Source organism: Adiantum capillus-veneris, chromosome 17, assembly GCF_014529385.1.
Source record: "Adiantum capillus-veneris isolate H3 chromosome 17, ASM1452938v2, whole genome shotgun sequence".
Lineage (NCBI taxonomy): Eukaryota > Viridiplantae > Streptophyta > Polypodiopsida > Polypodiales > Pteridaceae > Adiantum > Adiantum capillus-veneris.
The window spans coordinates 107,243,909-107,250,078 of record NC_140947.1 but is presented as its reverse complement, the minus strand read 5'-3'; positions in this window follow the sequence as shown (position 1 = coordinate 107,250,078).

Here is a 6,170-nt window from a genome sequence, read left to right as displayed (position 1 = left end):
ATGCGGTTGAGCCCAAGTGCGTTGTACTAGACTGCCAATGGGAGATACCTGTTATAGCAAGAGGTTGGGCCCTTGGGAATGTGTATGAGGAGCCTGTATAGGTAAGCTCAAAATTTCATAGAATAGGAATCATGCTACTTTTTATGTATATTAAACATGTTCTATTGTAAGGACATGGGTCCTATGGGCAAGGACACCTGCACGACCGGGGGGAAGCTATAAGATAGCAAGAGGTCGTTAGGTTTTTTTATCTGCAATGTGTCCACAAGTACCTATGTGGCTGAGCCCAAGTGCGTTGTACTAGATTTCCAATGAGAGATACCTGTTATAGCAAGAGGTTGGGCCCTTGGGAATGTGTATGAGGAGCCTGTAGATAAGCTCAAAATTTCATAAAATAGGAATCATGCTACTTTGTTATGTATATTAAATGTGTGCTATTGTAAGGACATGGATCCTATGGGCAAGGCCACGTGTACGGCTGGACACTGTGTACGCTAGGGGGAGGCTATAAGATAGCATGGTTGAGTGGAGACGAGCACACGCATTACCACCGCCCTTTCACTGGTATCTGAGCTATTTTTGGGAGGAGGCTAAAAGAGGCTTGCATGTGCGTGCGACGCTCTGCTTCTCTCCCACATTCCGCAAACAGTGACATCTCCCCTGTGCAACAAAAAGAAGGCAGAGATAGTTTTTTGTGCGAGCAGCGTATAGACAAACAGTGAAAGCCGACCGTGGCCGCCCCACCTACGCCCTCCTAAGGCAGGTGACCAAGGAAAACTCAATTGACAACTCGACAGCACCAAGGCTCCGAAGGCGTCCGTTTGGCGTTGTTGGCTAAGCGCATAGGAAGGCCTGTTTAACCCTTGCATGAAGGAGGGTTGAACCCACCCCATGAGGGTAAGAGGCCAACACTTTACCATCAATCTATTGGCCCTTGTTGTGTATAACAAGGAAAGATAGTCTACTTGTCTTGAAAGGAAAACTACAAGGAAAGGGAAAGCTTCAAACTTCAAGGAAGTAGCTTCACCCTTCCTTTTCACTTCTTGGAGGAAGGCAAGTTTTCCTCCAAAAACTCTTTTTTCCTCAATGAGGTAGCTTCAAAGTGAAGAAAAGCCTTCACAAATACGACGCATTTTTGTGAAGAATCATCAAAGGTGTTCATACAACGAACGACAAGTGAAGCGCTCAGATTCCCGTAAGGCAAGGTTCGCATGCAACACAAATTGCGGAGCATACAAAACACAAAGACTTCAAATTATCAAGGTACAAGTTGTCATTTTTTTTCTCTCTTTGCATTAGTGTGTGTTTACCATGGCCAGTGAGGATATCCCACCTACACACACGTTTGATTTTGAGCACGTAGATCAAAATCAGGGCACCACGGGTGCTGTTGACGCTCATATGCATGATGATGATGATCTAGGAGATCATGGGCTTGTAGATATGGCTTCTTTCAAGACTTTGGAACATCACCAAAGCATTATTGAAAGCAACCTCTCTGTACTCAATGCAAATGTTACCAATCTTACGGAGTTACTTGTGAAATTTATGAATTCACAAACGACTCAAGGAGCCACAAGTGGCACGATTCAAGGGAACCAAGCTCGCACGACACAAGGAGTCCAAGAGACAAGTGTTGCAGAAGATGCAGAAGGTAGCAATGCATTACTTAAGAATATCACCATTCTTGAGTTTCATGGGGAAGAGCGTGATCGCAACAAGGATACGGTCAATACGTTCTTACACAAATGGAGTGATATTCATGGATTGAGACACACCCCGGATATAAAGATGGTTGTGGAATCAAGCATATCTCTTAAAGTCAAGGCCTATAAGTGGTGGATGACATTTCCAATAGATGCTCGTTCTCCATCTTGGGCTTCGTTTCAAGCTTCTTTCTCCAAAGAGTTTTTGGAATTCAATGAAGAAGATAAAAATTGGTTAGCATGGGATACATGCCGCATGTCTGGCCTCTCTCTCACGCAGTACCTTTCGAAGTATCCGGAAATCATATTAAAACTAGAAGGTCTAGATGAACTCCAAAAGATACGGGGTTTTAATAGGGGTCTTGACAAAGACTATCCTCTTCATGTCAAGACCCAACATCCAAAAACTTTGGAAGAAGCCATCAGTCATGCGCAAAGATATGATGATGACCAAGAGAGGAAAGGAAATGTTTCCTACTCTAAGAATACTTTTGCTAAGAGCCAATGGCGAGGTAGATCTCCCACACGTTCCAAGAGGAATAAGAGACAATCTACCTCTCCACGCCCACAAGAGGCTAAGAAGCCTAAGCACTCATGAGATACTCCACGTGAGCATGCAAAGAAACACAATTTGTGTTTTAGATGTCTTTTGGACCAACATAGCAAGAAATATTGTCCTCTTTTGCAAGTCAAAGAAAAGGCCATGCACACGGTGCAATGCCTCATATTAGATTCATCTCCTAAATATTGTGTTATAGAGATTCTTCATATGGAAGAAAAGCACAAGTGCCTCCTTCAATGTGGCAGCCCACCTTTGGCCCCCCATGATTTGATTCGCATGCATGGCACTATTAATGGACAACGTGTTCGTATTTTAGTGGATGATGGTGCAACTCATAACTTCCTGAACTATAAGCTTGTCAATAAATTGAAGCTTACACAAACTCCCTGCTCTCACAAGTATGTGGTGGAGTAGATGTCTGGGAATGATAAAGAAGTATGGGACACGGTAGTTCAAGGGGTTGAGCTTATTGTTCAAGATCATATGATGATCCTTGAAAAAGTTATGAACATGGACCGTGCTGATGTAGTTTTAGGACAGGAGTGGCTGCATGGTTTAGGAAACACATTGCACACTAGTTATGAACACAACTCCTTATCATTTATGGCCAATAGTAAACATGTGCTTTTGCTTGGTGAGAAAAACATACCATCTGCACCTCTTATATGTACAACCGAGCTTTCTATTTTGCAGAAAGAAAATTTAATAGATGAAGTCTTTTGTGTTATTGTTTGTCACCAAGTCTTGTGAATTCTCAAGAGCAAAGTGCTGCGAATTCTAGTAATGATATGCAAAATGTAATGAATTCTAAAGGTATGCAAAGTGAAATGAATTCTACTGATGAACAATGTGTTAACAAAATTAACGAGCAAAGTGCTCTCAATTTTAATTCTATAGAGCAACGTGCAACTGTTGTAAAAAAAACATTACAGGAATTACAAGATTCTCCATCCCAGCATAACTCTAGTTTACTTTCTCCTTTGCACGGCAAAATCTAACTCACTTACTCACGGAGTATAGTGATGTGTTCTCAAGTGATTTACCACCGGGTTTATCCCCTACACGTGATGTGCAGCATGGCATATATGTCTTGCCAGGCACTAAACCGATGAGTAAACCACCTTATCGTATGAGTGCTAAAGAATCCAAGGACGTTGAGAGTCAGTTGACTGACTACCTCGCTCGTGGTTTGATTAGACCTAGCACTTATCCTTGGGCATCACCAATTCTATTCGTAAAAAAAGAAAGATGGTACTATGTGTATGTGTGTAAATTATCACAGATTAAACGCAATAACCATCAAGAACAAGTGTCCTCTACCAAGAGTAGATGAGTTGATTGATCAAATCCATGGGGCAAGATACTATACAAAGATAGATCTTCGTTCAGGATACCACCAGGTACGTATCCTACTACAAGATATCTCCAAAACTGCCTTAAGAACACGGTTTGGGCATTTTGAATTTTTGGTTATGCCTTTTGGTCTAACCAATGCTCCAGCTACATTTATGACACTCATGGATAGTGTCTTACATCCCTATCTTGGAAAATTTGTTGTGGTTTTCCTTGATGACATTCTCATTTATAGTAAGACTGAAGATGAACACATAGAACACTTATGATTAGTGTTTGAATAGCTACCAGCTCATGCGCTGTATGCTAAGCAAAGCAAGTGCAATTCTTTAAAACAAAGTACATTACCTCAATCATGTGATCTCTCATTCTGGCATCAAGATGGACACTTACAAGGTTGCTGCCATTCTTCGATGGCACATCCCAACACGGTTGAGGAGATTCAAATATTTTTAGGCGTGGCAGAATTTTATCAACAGTATATCCGTGAATATGCCAAAATCATTGTTCCTATGACGGATCAACTTAAAGCAAAAGGTAAGACCTTCTCTTGGGAAGAAGCCCAAAAACACAGTTTTGAACAGCTCAAGGTATCTATAGCCACTGCTCCCATCCTAGCAATCTTTGACCCACTTAAGCCGTTTGTGGTAGAGATTGATGCTAGTGATAAAGTAATTGGTGTGGTAATTCTACAGGAGTAAAGACCTATAGCCTTTGAAAGTAAAGAGTTAGATGGAGCTCAACAAAAGTATTATGTCTATGAGACAGAGCCCTATGCCATAATTCATGCTTTAAGAAAGTGGCAACACTATTTATATGGTGCCAAGTTTGAAGTAGTTTTTGACCATGAGAGTATCAAATGGCTTACTACTCAAACAGACTTGAAGGGACATAAAGCTAGATGGGCATAAATCCTTCAAGATTATGATTGTAAGCTACGATATCGCAAGGGGTGGCATAATGTAGTAGCGGATGCACTAAGTCGGATGCCTCAGCTTAATTCACTTGCTTTCATGGAACTAAAGAGTGGATTTTTAGAGTCATTAAGTGGCAAGTGTGCACAAGATCAATCATATGCTAAAGTGTGGAAAGCAGTTTTAAAAAGGGATCCCTCACACTCACATGTCTCTGAATAGCTAGATCAACATGTCTCTTCACGTGCAGATAAAAACTCCAACACACAGAGCTCCACCCCTACTTAGGATTAAAAAAAGAAAACCCTCACACTCACATGTCTCTGAATAGGTAGATCAACATGTCTCTGCACGCGCAGATAGAAACTCCAACACACAGAGCTCCACCCCTACTCAGGAAGAGCTTAAGTGATGGAAGAATTTTTCCATTGATAATGGCTACTTACTCCACAAAGGTAGAGTTTGTGTGCCAAAGGACTCAGACACTAGGTGCCAAATCTTATTTGAGTGTCACGATAGTCCAAGTGCTGGTCATCTAGGTATTCGTAAGATGTATGCCTTAGTTCGATGGAAATTCTATTGGCCGGGCTTACATTATGATTATAAAGCCTAGGGTAACTGAACATGCTAATCTCCACCCAGCCATGCCCTAAATAGTCCCTTGGCCTGCTAAATATAGGGACCCCCTTGACTGCATGTCCATCCTAGCCCTTGGCCGTGACTGGTCCTACCCTTGACCTGACATTACTCCCCCCTTGGAGAAGCGTTTTCGTTCGCGAAAACACAAGTGATGGTATCTTCATAAGAACACTAATGTCTTCTACTGTAACATCCCTCATGGATCCCACGGTTCATTTGAGCGAAACCCGCCGGTTCAATAGGAGGTTCAATGAAACCAAGAGTAACATCTTGATTTTCTACATTGGTTGTCCATTAGTAACCATCTGATGGTACTGGTTCCTATCCAAACATGGTGTGTAGACTCCATTTAGAACGCTCATGAGCATGGTAAACGAGTTTATCACAACAAAGATGTACCAAAAAGAGTACCTCTTGTCACTTTCCATGAAAGTAACTTACTGACATAACTAATCAGCCAAGTCCTTTACTTGTTCCCAATTTTCATCATCAGTAAACAACCCCACCCTAACGAGTGTTCAAGGTTGAGACCCTGACTTATACATGAAGAGACTACCTAGTCGCAACATGCGTTAACTGATAGTAAGTAAACTCCAAGAACAACAATAAATGCTTATTAATTGGATTGCTTGGTGCTAATGTACGCACTTTGCATATCCTTTTAGCCCAAGTTTACACTTTGTAATCTGCCAATCCCCTTGGATACTGACAGTACTGAGGTGTGTTTCCCCCACGGTTTACAGACAGTCTTCCCAGACGACTGGTAAATGGGGAATCACAATAGCGTATAACATTGTCGAGGAATCAACAATGTCCAGAATGACCGTCGTGGTTAACTTGAAAAATCCACAAACACCCAAACCGAGCCATGACCTCTATTGGTGATTAGTAGACCCAAAAGTAATCTCATAGAGATAGTGTACATAGAGTACAAAATGCTTCATAAGCAACAACCTGAGGAATATGCATGTCGTTCCAAATCAGCCTTTGCTAAAC